A 17,686-nucleotide genomic window follows, 5' to 3' on the forward strand; every position below is an offset into this window, starting at 1 on the left:
TTCTTCTTAGGAGCTTTGACAGCAGTAGCAGAACCCTTTTTGATTGAAATAGGTGAATGTTTTGCAGGTACAGATTTTGATGAGGTGAGACGTTCAAGCACAATTTTTTCAAGTTCAGAGTCTGAGATGGTTTTGTCAGAATCTGAATCATGAATGGTGTGTACAGTGTTATCTATTGGTTTCTTTCCTGTACCAATTCCAGACATAATACGAGATGATCTTCTGATTTTTGAAGAATCATAAGATTTGGCTTTCTTAGATTTGAAAATGATTGGTGGAGTTTCAGCTTGACTTGGTACAACAATGGTAGGTTTAGGAGTGGTGGTACCATCAGTTTTAGGGTTAGGTTTCTGGGTAAGTTGGATGGTTTCTTCTTCTGAGGGATCGTTCTCAGAAGGTTCATCAGCTGGTTCGGTAGGAGGTTCAACAGTTGATTGTGCAGGAGGTTCAATTAATTTAGGTGGGAAAATTTGAGAAAGAGGTTGAAGATCTAACGGTTCATTTGGATCAAAGAAATTGGATTGATCAAAGGTTTGAGGGTTTGAGGAATCAGAAGTTTCTGATGAAGATGAAGAGTTTGATGAGGATGAAGGTAGAGGTGGAAATGGAGCTTGTGTACTTCTTCTTCCTGGATTCTTAGTTCGTGCCATTTTTGAAGAAAGAAGAAAAGATAATTGGATGAAGGTGATGTGATGAACTGATGAGTTTAGGTGAGTATAAAAAGAGGTGGAAGCTTGGGAAGGAGGAAGAGTGTAGATAGACTAGGTGTACTTGATGGTAAAGGTGAATAGTTGTTTTATTGTACTTGGTTTTAGAAAAAAAATGATGAGAAAGAGGAGCAAGTTGTTGTAAGCCAATGAGGAGAGAGATGATCATATATCTTTAATGCTTACCATTAATTTTAAAAGCTAAAAACAAGGAAAAAACCGTTATAGAAGTAAATTCAAAAAATTTCACTTAAACGCAGATCTGAGAACGTTCTCAGAGGGTTACAAAAACTAAGTAATTTAATATTTCAAGACTGGCTTGGATTTCTGATGATTTTCAACTTTTCCTTGATAAAATTGAATCGTTCCTCAACTAAAGGCTTAGTGAAAATATCAGCTAACTAATTTTCAGTATCAATAAAAACTAATTCAACATCATTTTTGTTGACATGATCACGAATAAAGTGATGTTTGATTTCAATATGTTTTGATCTAGAATGCTGAATGGGGTTTTTTGATAGATTAATAGCACTAGTGTTATCACATAAAATTTTGATTTTTGTGTACCTTAATGAGAAGTCTTCAAGTTGATTTTTGATCCATATTACTTGAGAGCAACAAGTTGCTGCAGATACATATTCTGCTTCAGTTGTTGAAAGTGCTATGGTATTTTGTTTTCTGCAACACCAACTTACAAGAGCTTCTCCAAGAAATTGACATGCTCCACTTGTGCTTTTCCTCTCAACTTTGTCACCAGCATAATCAGCATCACAAAATGCTCTTAACTCAAAATGTGATTTCTTTTGGTACCAAAGACCAACATCTGGTGTACCAACTAGATATCTAAAAATCCTTTTTACTGCAGTTAAGTGAGATTCCTTTGGTGATGTTTGAAATCTAGCACATAGACCTACTGAGAAAACAATGTCTGGTCTACTTGCAGTTAAATATAGGAGTGATCCAATCATTCCCCTATATTCTTTTTCAGATACATCTTTCCCTTTTTCATCTTTGTCTGAACTTGTTGATGGATGCATTGGAGTTGACATTATCTTGGCCTCATTCATCTTGTATTTCTTGAGAAGATCTTTTATGTATTTTTCTTGACTGATGAAAATTCCATCTTCATGTTGCTTGATTTGCAAGCCAAGAAAGAAACTAAGCTCTCCCATCATGCTCATCTCAAATTCACTTTGCATAAGTTCAGAAAATTCTTCACATAACTTTTCATTAGTAGCACCAAATATAATATCATCAACATATACTTGTACAATAAGTAAATCATGTTTATCAATTTTTTTAAAAAGTGTAGTATCAATTTTTCCTCTAGAAAAACCATTTTCAAGTAAAAATGAGCTTAATCTTTCATACTAAGCTCTTGGGGCTTGTTTTAGTCCATAAAGAGCTTTGGTTAATTTAAAAACATGATTAGGTTTATGTTGATCAATAAACCCAGGAGGTTGATGTACATAAACTTCTTCATTTAAAAAACCATTTAGAAAAGCACTTTTCACATCCATTTGAAAAAGTTTAAGACATTTATGTGAAGCATATGCAAGTAAAATTCTAATGGCTTCTAATCTAGCCACTGGAGCAAAAGTCTCATCATAATCAATACCTTCTTGTTGATTATATCGTTGAGCTACAAGTCTTGCTTTATTTCTTATTACCTTACCATTTTCATCAAGTTTGTTTCTGAAGACCCACCTTGTTCCAATGATTGAGTGATTTTGTGGAAGTGGTACTAGATTCCAAACCTCATTCTTTTCAAATTGCAGGAGTTCTTCTTTCATGGCTTCAGTCCAAGATTCATCAGTGATAGCTTCATTTATTGATCTTGGTTCTATCTGAGAGATCATTGCCAGATTATTCTCCTTGTTCAGTAAAGCCCTTCTAGTTCTTACACCATCTTCAGTATTTCCTATAATTTGTTCTGGTGGATGATAACCAACAGTTCTCCAAGTCTTTGGAGGTCCTTGAGCTGTAGGTTCTTGATTCTCATCATTACTTTGTTCATTTCTTACTTCTTCTTCATCATTAAAGGTGTTGGTATATGATATATCTTCATATTCATCAAACTTGACATGCATGCTTTCTTCTAGAGCTTGTGTTTTCAAATTGTATATTCTATAAGCTTTTGAGGTTAGAGAGTAACCTAAGAATATTCCCTTATCTGATTTGGAATCAAACTTACCTAAGTTGTCTCTGATATTCAAAATGTAACAATAACATCCAAAAATATGAAAGTAGGAAATATTTGGTTTAATTCCTTTCCAAAGTTCATAGGGTGTCTTATTCAAAAATTTTCTTATGGTAACCCTGTTCAAGATGTAGCAAGAAGTATTGATGGCTTCAGCCCAAAAATATTTTTCAACATTTGATTCATTTATCATAGTTCTTGCCATCTCTTGTAAAGTTCTATTTTTCCTTTCAACAACTCCATTTTGTTGAGGAGTTCTTGGACAAGAAAAATTATGAGATATACCATTATTGTTTAGGAGTGATTCAAAGTGAGAGTTTTCAAATCCTCCTCCATGATCACTTCTTATAGAGACAATATTGGTACCTTTCTCATTTTGAACTTGTAAACAGAATGTTTTAAAAGCTTCAAAAGATTCATCTTTATGTTTTAAAAATAACACCCAAGTGAACCTTGAAAAGTCATCAACTATGACAAAACCATAATTTTTGCCACCAAGACTAGTAGTTTTGACAGGTCCAAATAAATCTATGTGAAGTAGTTCAAGAGGTCTTTTTGTTGAAACAAAATCTTTTGGTTTAAAACTACTTTTAACTTGTTTACCCTTTGCACAAGATTCACACACTTTATCTAGGTCAAAACTAATATCAGGTAAGCCTCTAACTAGATCAAGTTTAGAGAGTTTTGACATAGTCTTCATACTTATATGTCCAGCCCTTTTATGCCAAATCCATTTGTCTTTTTCAAGAGAAACAAAGCAGGATTCAGTAGGCAGTTCATCTAAGTATATGACATATACATTCTTTATTCTTGATCCATAGAAAAGAGTTTTGTCAGATTGTTTTATTTCACATGTATGAGATCTAAAAATAACTTCAAGACCATTGTCACATAATTGACTAATGCTAATTAAGTTTTGTTTAAGTCCTTCTACATAGTGAACATTTTCAATTTTTGCAGAATTATTCTTACCAATAGTACCTTTACCTTTTATACTTGCTTTTTCATTGTTTCCAAAGGTAACTGTTCCTCCTTCCTTCTTGTCAAATGAAAGAAAGCTTTGTCTATCTCCTGTCATATGTCTTGAGCAACCACTGTCCAAGTACCAAGGCTTTTTCTTCATTGCTAGATGACATTCCTGTATTTGAATTTAATAAATTCTTAGGTACCCATAATTTTTTGGGTCCTTGAAGGTTAGTACTCTTATAAGGCATCTTCTTATATTGATAAGATGATCTCTTATAAGGAGGTTTTGAATAAAAATTTCTTTTTAGATTGTTCTGAGAATGTTCTGATCTATAGAGAGATTTCTTTTTAAAACAAAATGGTTCAAGATGTCCATCCTTGTGACAAAATGAGCATTTATATTTTTGAAATTTTTTTTCTTTATGAGGAACAAAAACATTTTCAATTAGTTTCTTATTTTGAAAAGGTTTGTATCCCAATCCAGTTCTATTATATGAATTACCTTGTGATCCCAATATATTTTCAAAAGTTTCTGTGGTACTTGTTGGATATTTGTGTGTTGGCCTCATTTTGCTAAAACAAATATACAAGCAAGATGTTGGACCAAATGTTTCAACATGTTGAGTACAAAAGATGTTGAACCAAATGTTGTAACATGTTTGGGTACGACAGTCAGATTGCCCAAATCTCGCGCATTTATTACACGTATCTGCTATATATGGAAATCCACTCTACAAACGTGTATATCAAGATTTGATCTGATCAAGACGTTATCAGTGAAGATATGTTCTTATCAAGACTTAATGGAATGATTCAACACATTGTTTATTTCCTAAAGAGGATCAACCATTTTGGGAAAGCTTTTATTAAGGTCTGATTTGCTTAGCTGGACGTGACTCAAAGACCAGCTGTGTTCTGAAGGTTATCTTGGAAGATCAGGAGCGTGCTAGCTCTGTCTATATAAAGAAGACTCAAGGCCAAGATTTTAATGAACCGAAACCATTGTTCATCAAAGATGTAGTCTTTAGGGTTTCGTGTTTTTGAGCCACTCTCTAGGAGAGTTGGTGTAAGTGAACCACTCGGGTTGTGAGATGGTCACTATGTCCTCACTCAGAAACCTTTAGGTAATGAGTTGAGTATTGTAATATCTCTGAAGCTTTTAAGCAAGGAGATAGTGTTTGTATTATTTTTAATTGTGATTCTTACTTGTGGATTCTATAACACGAGTTAAGAACTGAGTTTGTTATTGTAAGGTTACTCCTAAGCTTTGAAGTACGGAGTTTACCGTGTGTGATTCACTTGAAGCTTTTAAGCAAGAGTGAAGTAGTGTCTTGGTAAGTTGTTGCCACATCATTCCCAACATTTTATAAACAACACAGGTTGTGTTGAGTGAGTGGAAGTGAGATGGGATCTCATGTCTAGGAGTTCCTAGGCAGAAGTTACATGAGTAGTGTCGAGGTCATAAGGCGTAAACCTAGGATTTGCTGGAGGTCTTAGTGTAAGACGTAAACCGAGGGTTTGCTGGAGGTCTTAGTGACTAGAGCTATTAGTGGATTTCCTTCCTGGATTGGTATCCCCCAGAGTAGGCAGGTTGGCTGAACTGGGTTAACAATTTCCTGTGCAGTTTATTTACTTGTTGATTTTATTATGTTTCGTAAGATGTTCCAACATTAAGTATGACATTCTCTTTAAATTGAATGTTGGAACATCTGATAAAACATTATTTCTCAGTATCCGTTTTAATGTTATATGCCTTGCCGTGTTATTTTTGTCAGACCAGATGTCTCGACATTCTATACAACATCTGGTTCTGCTATACCAGAATTTCAGTACTGACAAACTTTGTTAAATCTTTTTCAAGTTTAGACACTTTTTGTTTTAAAATGATATTCTCTTTTTGAATCATAGAACATTTTTTCATTTTATGATTGTCTCTAAGTTCTTTAATTTGCTTAGAAAGTCCATCATGTGCAAGTTGCATATTTTTTATTATCTCTTTCATTATATCATTATCAGATTTATATTCATCTCTTTCTTTAGTTAACTTAGTGACTTCATCTCTAAGTTGACCATTTTTAGAATTTAGAATTTGAGAGTCATATAAAAGATTATCAAAGAGATGTTCAGTTTTTTGACAAGAAGAACAAGGATCTAGAGTTACCTCTTCAATGTTTGCATTTGTCATGAGACATACATTAGCTTCTTGTTCTTCTTCTGCTTCTTGTACTTCATCCAACTCATCCCAGGTTGCCATCATGGATTTGTAAGGAGAGTTCTTTTGTTTAGGACATTCATTCTTGTAGTGTCCAAATTGGTTGCATCCATAGCATTGTATTTTGTTGATATCCACTTCTGGTTTGGATCCATTTCTTCTTGGTGGAAAGTTCTTCTTAATCTGATTTCTTCTCATCATTAGCTTTTGTATCCTTCTGGATAAAAATGCTAACTCTTCTTCATCATCTTCTTGAAGAAACTTATTGTCTTCCTCCACTGCTTCTTTGTTCTTAGAACGTTCTTTAGTCTGTGAGTCTAATGCAATCATCTTGTTTTTCATAGGTTTGTCTTCCTGGAGAATGGACTCATGAGCTTTTAAAGATCCAATGAGATCTTCTAATTTAACCTCAGTGAGATCTTTTGACTCTGTGATTGCTGTTACTATGTGTCTCCAACTCTTTGGTAAACATCTAAGCACTTTTCTCACTCTTTCATGTATAGAGAATTTCTTCCCTAATGAGTTAAGTTCATTTATGATAATTGTGAATCTTCCATACATCTGATCAATTGATTCATCTTCCTTCATTTCAAATAGCTCAAATTTTCTAACACCAATGTCAATTCTTGTTTCCTTGACACGACTTGTTCCTTCATGGTGAGTTTGGAGTGTTGTCCACATTTCTTTGGCCGTTTTGCATTCCATGATCCTGTCATATTCTTCCCTACACAAAGCACTTTTAATAAATAATTGAGCTTTAGTGTTTAGAAGTACCCTATCTGCTTCTTGAGTTGTCATTTCATCTTTTGTCTTTGGAGTAGTAGAGTCTTTTTGATACGAATCAGGGTGTGGTAACGGAAGCAAACAACCAATAACGAAGGTACTAGGTACCACCCTTATTAGTCGAATTCTATTAAGTGTTTTAGGTGTTTGTTTGTTGGGTTTTAGCGAAAACAGCAAGGAAATAAGCAATGTTAAACAACACCAATAGCCTAACACGAGATTAGCACTCAACACCAATTGAGCTAATCGGACTATTTTCAAGACGACGCTTGCAAATAATCAGGCGAAAATTGTAGACACAATTTCTAATTGGACTGAAATGTTCTGGTTTATTGAATAATTTGCAAATGATCAAATTACATGCATATATGGCCGAAAAACAGTAAGGCCTGCTTAAACACAATAAAACTAGTAATAAAATGCAATTAACTAGAATAAAATGACTTAATGCAATCAGCTCCTGATACTCCTTTTCCATGATTAGTCACACGCCTATTTAAGGCCTTGAATGTCCCATTTATGCTTCTTTTGTAACCATCTTGGAAAGGCTTTAAATGGCTGAATTTTATTTGTCTTAATTGATGAAAATGCTTAAAATAGCCAAGTAGTTAAACTCAGCCCTTGATGAGGATTCCAAACAGTCCCCACGCCATTAACTTCCCTTTGAATGTCACTTGTGTTGATTTTCAACTCCTCTTGGTCAATTTTCGTACCATCCCCTCCCCCTTTGAAAGGAATTGACCTCAATTCTTGAATACCATCATCATCTAAATACGGTGAGAGATCTCCAACATTGAAAGTAGCATGTACTCCATATTCTCCGGGCAAATCAATCTTGTATGCATTGTCATTGATCTTTGATATAACTTTGAAAGGACCATCAGCTCTAGGCATGAGCTTATTCTTTCTCTTGCTTGGGAATCTTTCTTTTCTCAAATGGACCCACACAAGATCACCTTCATTGAATAACTTAGGCTTCTTATTCTTGGACCTTTGCTTGTAAACTTCATTCACGGCCTTGATTCTTTCTTGCACTTGCTTATGTAGCTTGATCATTGCTTTGAGTTTGGCCTCGGCATTTGGATGAACTAACTCCTCTTTTGGCATAACTATCAAATCCAATGGCAAGTAAGGATTCACACCATAAACAACTTCAAAAGGAGAATGATTAGTAGCATATGTAGGGGACCGGTTGTAGGCAAATTCAGCATGAGCTAGCTTCAAGTCCCAATCCTTTTGAGTTTTACTAACCAAACCACGCAGCAAAGTACCAAGAGTTCTATTAGTCACCTCGGTTTGTCCATCGGTTTGAGGGTGATGGGAAGTACTAAACAGCAACTTAGTACCTAATTTCCTCCATAATGTGTTCCAAAAATAACTCAAAAACTTTGAATCACGATCGGAAACAATAGTTTTAGGAACTCCATGTAAACGCACAATCTCACGAAAGTACAAATCAGCAACATTACTAGCATCATCTGTTTTGTGACAAGCTACAAAATGTGCCATCTTTGAAAACCTATCAACAACAACCATAATAGCATCTTTACCTCGCTGTGTACGGGGCAAAGCCACAATGAAATCCATGCTCACATCCATCCAAGGACCACTAGGCGTTGGCAAGGGAGTATACGCCCCTGGTTTGAAAGAACTCTTTGCCATATGACAAGTAACACACTTGCTAATGACTTTTTGCACATCTCCTAACATCTTTGGCCAATGAAAGTGTTCTTTTAAAATCTCCAAGGTCTTTGTAATGCCAAAATGACCAGCCAAACCTCCACCATGAGCTTCACGAACTAGTAACTCACGAATTGAATGCCTTGGGATGCAAAGCCGATTCTCCTTGAATAAAAATCCATCCTGCACTATGTACTTTCCAAATGCTCCATTCTCACAATTAGAATATATTTCACCAAAATCCACATCTTCTTTATAATAATCTTTCAAAGTCTCAAAACCAAGTAAGCGAGTTTCAAGAATTGAAATTAAAGCATACCTCCTTGAAAGTGCATCAGCCACCACATTACTCTTACCATCTTTGTATTTTGAAGAGAAATTAAAAGATTGAAGAAATTCAACCCATTTAGCATGCCTTGGACTCAACTTTTGTTGCCCATTGATATACTTCAAAGACTCATGATCTGAATGTAATATAAAGTGATTAGAACGCAAATAATGATTCCAATGATCAAGAGCTCTCACAATGGCATAGAACTCTTTGTCATAGGTGCAATAGTTCAATCTGGCTCCTCCCAATTTCTCCGAGAAATAAGCTATAGGCCTTTTGTTTTGTATCAAAACAGCCCCAATGCCAACTCCACTAGCATCACATTCAACTTCAAATGGTTGAGTGAAATCGGGTAAAGCTAAAACAGGAGCTTCACAAAGCTTTAACTTGATCAATTCAAAAGCCTTTTGTGCTTGTTTATTCCACCCAAACGCACCCTTCTTCAAACATTCGGTCATAGGACTTGCTATAGTGCTAAAATTCTGGATAAAACGCCGATAAAATGATGCAAGACCAAGGAAAGATCTCACCTCCGAAACTGTTGTAGGGCTCGGCCAAGTCTTGATAGCATCCACCTTTGTTTGATCAACTGATACTCCATCTTTAGACACCACATATCCAAGAAACACCACACTTTCAACCAAGAAATCACACTTTTCCTTCTTCCCATAGAGTTTTTGTGCTCTTAGGGTCTCAAAGATTTGTTTCAAATGAGTGAAATGCTCCTCAATAGACTTGCTATACACCAATATGTCATCAAGATAAACAACAACAAACTTACCCAAAAAAGGTTTGAGTACTTCGTTCATGAGCCTCATAAAGGCGCTAGGTGCATTTGTGAGCCCAAATGGCATAACTAGCCATTCATATAGACCATGCTTAGTCTTGAATGCCGTCTTCCATTCATCACCTTCACGCATTCTGATTTGGTGATATCCACTCCTTAGATCGATTTTTGAAAAGATAACCGACCCATGTAACTCATCAAGCATATCATCTAGTCTTGGAATGGGAAAACGATATTTGATGGTTATGTTGTTCACCGCCCTACTATCGATACACATTCTCCATGAACCATCCTTCTTAGGAACCAACAATGCCGGGACAGCACATGGGCTCATTGATTCACGCACATAACCCATGCTTATCAATTCTTCAATTTGTCGTTGCAACTCCTTTGTCTCCTCTGGATTACACCTATAGGCAGCCTTGTTTGGTAATGGGGCTACCGGAATTAGATCAATTTGATGCTCAATCCCACGGATAGGTGGCAAACCAATTGGTAGTTCAATTGGAAACACATCTTCATACTCACCCAAGACAGCCTCCAATTGTTGTTTAAGAGTGTCTCTACATTATCTTGTTTAGCATTCTTTGCAACCAACATGTAGACTAATTCACCATTATCAATAGCATCATTCACTTCATTTTCAGTAGCAAACATAGCGAGGCTAGGCTTTTTACCTCTTTTTGTAATCATGGAACGGACTTCATTTGATGCCATTGGTTTCAACACAATTCTCTTGCCATTGAAGTTCAATTCATGCTCATTGGACCTTCCTCTATGCGTGACATCCCTATCAAATTGCCAAGGGCGTCCCAAAAGTATGTGACTTGCATCCATAGGTACCACATCACACAAGATTTCATCAACATAAGATCCCATGGTTAGTCCCACACGCGTCTGCCTTGTAACATTTATGCTACTTCCATTGTCCAACCAATGTAGCGCATAAGGCTTAGGATGTTTTGTTGTGAGCAATCCTAATTTAGACACCATTTCAGTTGAAGCCGCATTGGTACAACTACCTCCATCCACAATGATACTACACCACTTATCTTTCACTTGACCCTTAGTGTAGAAGATTTGATTTCTTTGATCTCCTTCCACGGGTACAGCCTTGACTTGCAAAGTTCTTAGCATCAAGGTATCATATATGGGAGGTCCATATACTTCTACCTCATCATCTTCAACAATTTCAATTCCATCACTTTCAATATTGCCACCAGATTCTTCTTCTTCCTTCATCAACTCATCACGCATGCTAATTGCTTCTCGGAGGATCACAACTCGTTGATTAGGACAAGCCCTAGCAAAGTGTCCAAAGCCTTGACGCTTGAAACACCTAACCTTTGACAGATTAGTCTCCTTGGCCGTGGCAATGGGTTGTTTAGGAGCGGCCTCACTTTGTTTCAGTTGATTCACCATTGGTTTAGTGTTAGGGGCTGGATTTGCACTACCCGACACACCTCCCTTGGACCAACCACTAGAACTCCCAGCATTATATCTACTCTTGTTTTGATTTTCAATCTTCAAACACAAGGTGCACAAAGTGGTGAAATCTGTGTAATTACATAGCTCAACAGCAAAAGCTATGTTCTTATTCAGCCCACGAAGGAAACGGCTCATTCTTTGCTCTTCATTTTCCTCCACTTCACCCATTAGGCATAGGTTCTCAAACTCATCAATGTATTCAGTGACACTCATTTTGCCTTGCACCAAATCTGCAATCTTTTTATACAAATTCAGTCGGTGGTTTGATGGTACATATCTTTTGCGCAACTTCCTCTTCAAGGACTCCCAAGAGTGGATTTTCTCCTTCCCATCTCGTGTCCTTCTAGCCTTCAATCCCTCATACCACAACGATGCACTTTTGCTAAGTTTCAGAATCGCATATTTGCAACGTTTCTCATCATCAAGATCCTTGAAATCAAACATTCTATCAATCTTGCGCTCCCATTCTAAATAAACCTCCGGGTCTGCACTACCATTAAATTCAGGTAGTTCGGTGATTTTGAACTCATCCACGTTTGGACGTGGTTCACCCCTTCTAGGCCTCCATCGTTCATCTCTCATGTCAACGTTCCTTAAGGCTTCACGCAATTTGTCCATGAAATCATCACTGTTGAAATCCATTGTTGTCACGTAACACGGAATCAGAACCGTGCTCTGATGCCACTAATGATACGAATCAGGGTGTGGTAACGGAAGCAAACAACCAATAACGAAGGTACTAGGTACCACCCTTATTAGTCGAATTCTATTAAGTGTTTTAGGTGTTTGTTTGTTGGGTTTTAGCGAAAACAGCAAGGAAATAAGCAATGTTAAACTACACCAATAGCCTAACACGAGATTAGCACTCAACACCAATTGAGCTAATCGGACTATTTTCAAGACGACGCTTGCAAATAATCAGGCGAAAATTGTAGACACAATTTCTAATTGGACTGAAATGTTCTGGTTTATTGAATAATTTGCAAATGATCAAATTACATGCATATATGGCCGAAAAACAGTAAGGCCTGCTTAAACACAATAAAACTAGTAATAAAATGCAATTAACTAGAATAAAATGACTTAATGCAATCAGCTCCTGATACTCCTTTTCCATGATTAGTCACACGCCTATTTAAGGCCTTGAATGTCCCATTTATGCTTCTTTTGTAACCATCTTGGAAAGGCTTTAAATGGCTGAATTTTATTTGTCTTAATTGATGAAAATGCTTAAAATAGCCAAGTAATTAAACTCAGCCCTTGATGAGGATTCCAAACAGTCCCCACGCCATTAACTTCCCTTTGAATGTCACTTGTGTTGATTTTCAACTCCTCTTGGTCAATTTTCGTACCACTTTTACTAATGGAGTATAATCACCAACTTGAATCACTGTCCACATGTGCGTATCTTGTGATCTAAGAAATAGTTCCATCTTGTCTTTCCAATAGTAGTAGTCATCTCCTTCAAATAGTGGTGGCCTATGTGAAGATCCTCCTTCTGATATAAACTTTGCGCTTTTATTCATTACTTCCTTCCTGAATCTTTTCCTCTAGCACTTGTTAGATGCTCAACCTTAGAGGCAGAGCTCTGATGCCAATTGAAGTAGCAAAGTTTTTCACAAGAAAGGGGGGTTTGAATTGTGAACCTTTAAAAATTGTCCTTTTAAAAATTAGATATCAAAACATACGTTAGAATGATCTCAGAATAAATAGTATAAGTTAGGAGAATGATCTTAGAACGATCTCAGAGCTGCAAACAAAACAATAAGTGATTTGTGTGTGTTTGTGTTTGCATAAAATTAATATGAGTTTAAGGGAGAGAAGAGACACAATAATTTTATCCTGGTTCACCCCTTAATAGTATGGGCTACTCCAGTCCCCACGCTCCTGTGAGATTTGTAACACCCAAACCCATTATTTATATATTTCTATCTTAGTAAAATCTTTTTCAAAATACGCAACGGAAAATCACATTTAATTTATTGAATATCGGTTCGAGTATTACACTCCTCTATCAAAATAATACTAATGTAATTAATTAGTAAAAACAGTGTTTATACAAATCTTTGAATCAAATAATGTATTTATTGATTATACAAACAACCTAGACAATAGACTTTATATACAATATAAAACCCTTTCCCGTGTCACAATCAGAGCGGAGCTTCACCGACGACTCGACATCGAATACCACAAAATCCTGTAAAATCTGGACCCCCAACGGTCCAGCACATAACACATAAAAGAGAGTTAGACAACATACTCAAAATATAAGTGTAAGTAAATGGTACTTAAACACTCCTTCATAAAAACATGCATAATCATACATTATACATATACATCACCATCATTCATGCATATTCATATATCATGCATATACTTCATTTATCACATAATCAATCATCCACAAAATACACCAAACATATAGTTTCACGTCGTCTCGGACAATACCAAAACATCAACAAATACATTGTTCAGATTATGGTCATGACGGACCCTGCGTTGTTCATTTTATAGTCATGACGGACTCTGCTCCTCACATACGGATTAACAATCAACATTTACCAAGTATGTGTCAAACATCATTTATTATAAAATGCACACATAATCCCTAATGCAATCTAATGCTTCACATTCATGTTATGTCCTCTAGACACCTCTAATGCATGTGGTACCACCGTCTTTATCAAAGTATTTCACCTCCGATATCCTTCTTTATCAAACAAATATAGTTCGATATCCTTCTTTATTGGACAAGCCAATATCCCTAAATATTCATGATGCATGCACTCAAAACTCATGAATATATCCATCAACAATTATGGCATATAGCCCATCAACAATAACGTGGAACACTATCCAACGTTCGTCTTTATTAAGATAATCAATATCTTAATATCCGTCTTTATCGAATAACATAATTCGATATACTTCTTTATTAGAATAACATACTCTAATATCCTTCTTTATTAAGTTGATTAACACCTTAATATACTTCTTTGACATTTAAATAAACATCATCAACACAATCATATTCCACAAATATAATCAACAACTATCATCACAATACAATTAATCATGGTTATAAACACCTAATTGCATGTTAGGATACCTTAAATCCATGTTACAAGTGCCTAATTGCACTTAAAACAATTATCAAAAAGTTGCTGTCACAGTACTGTTCGCTAAGCGAAGGCTTAGCGAAGCCATAGCGAACCACACCAGAGGATCACCTGCTCATGGCGAGCATGCAGCGAGCTTGTGGCGAGCTGTTCGCCACACGTTCGCTGAGCGAAGGCTTAGCGAGTGCCTCCTGTCAGGACAGTTCAAAACTTGCGTTTTCTACACCAAATCACCCAAAAATCCCATTTTTCATGTTATAAACCCCAAATGAGTTTGTATTCAAGTGCAACAAACATATCTAAACACAAAAGGACGGTTCATTTCACCGATCTACCATTTTTACTACGAAAAAGTAGAGATTCAACACTTTTACTCAAAACTCTCAAGAACACAAAGTTCTTGAGTTTAATCCTTTATAAATCTCGTTTTTAACCATTAGATTTGTTCATACATCATGATAAGAGCATGTTAAACATGTTATGAACCTTAGAATCGATTTCCATTAAGAAAATCCATCCAAACTAAAACGAAAATGGGGTGGAGGAAGTTCGGGTGAGGAGAAATCGACATTCTCCTCTTCCTCGAGTCACCCACGAATATGAAATCTACTCTCTTACCTGGATTCGAAGAAAACTCGAAGATTTGCTCTAGATCTCTTCACTTTCCCCTTGCCCTAGCTCTTGAGCTCTCCCTTCTCTCTTCAAGAACACAAGAACATGAGAAATGAATTTCTCTCTCTCTTCCTTGCCCTTAATGGGCGCCCCCTCACACACACTCAAGGCCCATTGGGCCTCAAGCCCAATTGGCTTGGCCCAATAACACGTTAACTCTCTCTCTACTCGCTTAATAACTAAAGTACTCGATAAATAACTCAAGTTATTAACTTAATTAAAACGCCACGTTAAATAAAATATTTTAACACATAAAAATAATAATATGAAAATTGGGTCGTTACAAGATTGTCCACTAAGAGATTCTACCGATCTCAAGATACACTTCTTCTTTGATCTAATCCAAGATCACAATCTTCCAAGCTTCACTTGCTTGATCTACCTAAGTCTTTCCTAGACTTTATGAGGTGTCACTCAATCAATAGTTACGTATTGAATTGAGCCAATCTTTTACAACTTTGATAATGGTTTGGATCTAAAGCTTTCTCACTCAAACTAAGTTGAAAAGCTAGTTACAATAAAATCTCTCTTTGTTCACTCAAAATGGATACTGATCCTAGTATGATATTACAATATATGGAGTGAAGACAAGTAGATTGATACTGATCAAAGAAGAGCTTAAAAAACTTGTGTCACAAAGACAAGTAGATTGATTGTTGTAAACTGAACTCTTGCTCTTCAATGTTGCCAAAGCCTTCCTTTTATAGTTGAACCTTGAGTCTTCAGTTCCTTGGTCCCAAAGGAAGTTCTCCAACGGCTAGTTGATTTAAAATAGACAGCTCATGCTGAATTGTTGAGTGGATAAGCTCAAACTGATCTTTCTCAGAACGTTCTCCCTGCTGTTCTTCATGTTTTCAAATAAAAGGGCCATAATGACAGCTTGCAATGGGCTGTAGATAGTTGTTCCTTGCTTCCTCACCAAGTATATCCGTTATAGACCATTTAGGCACGTTTTGGACAGCTGTAGATGAGCTTGCAACTTCAAAAGCAAAGGACAGTCATTCTCAGCATCATTCTGAGATCGTTCTCCAATCTGGGCGAATTTTACACTTGATCTTCAAATGGAGAATAATGCAGAACTGTGACCAGCTGTAGTGTGAAGAGAATGCAGTTGTGGTGTCCTTGCATAACTATTCACTTGTCCTTTCCATGTACTTCTTTTTCTTGATTAATAATTAATCTCTTGGAGAATGTTCATTAAATAATGTCTTTGAAAGTACATGACAACTATGAGTTGAATGTGTGTTGTCTCATCCTTATTGGTCTATGTAATTCTTGTCCAAACACTCTTGATACATCTGATTAGATGATGCCTTGAGAAATTATCATGTTGCACATGCTTGATCATTAACTTTGTCCAAAGAGGAAAGTCACTTTTCTTCCAATTATTCCTTGCCTTAATTGTTCATGAACTGTTGTGATCTTGTGAGTTAAAACCAAGATAAAGTGCTTCTTTGTCTTGTATATGGTTGACTTAATGAAATAAGTGCTTTTGCATTTATCTTTGTTCATGAGGAGAATGTTACAATTTAAACCAGAGATAAAACACTCAAGAGCACTTGTTAGATAACAATGAGATCATAATTACATTTAAAATATAATTAAGATGTTTGTTATCTTTAAAACATCAAATTGGGATTTTGCATTTTGCCTCAACAAGAACCCTTGTGATGAAGTTTTGTGAGCTTAACCTAATTCACAAGGTGAAACCTAGCCGCCGCTCTCTAAACCCTATTCTCTCTGAATCTCCGTTGGAATTAGCTAGCACCGGTCATCGGAGAAGGTCTGTTCGTGTGGACTGAGTAGAGACATCGCTATTTTGCTTTGTTCGTGATTAGAAACTATTTCTGCTTCAAAGGATCTGCCCTTCGAGAGGTAAACACATGAATCCTTAAAGTGTTTAAGTTTGTGTTTGATTTGTGATTAATGATTTAATCAAGATCCGTTCATCGGGATTGTTCCGCTAAGAGGATTAATTTTTTTTGAAAAACCCCTCTTAAATCCCAACAGTGGTATCAGAGCATTGGTTTCGATTAAATCATTACATTCAAATCGGATTAATATATAATGATGATTATATGGTGATATATTCATGTTTATATGCATCTGTGTGATCACTGATCAAGAACAAGTTTATTTGATGATGTTTTATTTTGATAACATGATGACACGAATATGATTCGTAATTAAAAGAGTATATCATCGTTTTTGAATTATAGTAATTCTGAAAGTTTGAAACCGGTTCTTATAGTAACACAAGTGTTGTTCTTGTAAGGATATACTCTGTATCATGATGCGTGACTTTGCCAATTCATGGTCACATATTCTTTTAAACTATATATTGATTTTGAATTAGTGAATTTGAAATCAATTTTTATACCTGATTCTACATATGAATTTTAAAATTGTTTCAAAAGGACATATGAATCAATTTGCAATCGGTTCTTTAATTTGTTTGTTATAAAAGATAATACTGTTTTGGCAAATATCTTATTTAAAATAGTTTTGAATAAATAAATCGTCATATTTGATAATTGGATTGTCAAAATTTGATTCAAAATATTTAATTAAGAATTAAAAGGTTTGAATCAATTAATTGATCGTTACTTTAGAAACAATAGTGAATCAAAAGATTTGATTCTGTTTTAAATTAATTATTTAATTCAAAAGTGTTTTGAATAAATAAATTACCATATTTGATGATTGGAGAATTGTCAAAGATTTGATTCAAAAGAATT

Source organism: Trifolium pratense, linkage group LG3 (assembly GCF_020283565.1).
Source record: "Trifolium pratense cultivar HEN17-A07 linkage group LG3, ARS_RC_1.1, whole genome shotgun sequence".
Taxonomy (NCBI): domain Eukaryota; kingdom Viridiplantae; phylum Streptophyta; class Magnoliopsida; order Fabales; family Fabaceae; genus Trifolium; species Trifolium pratense.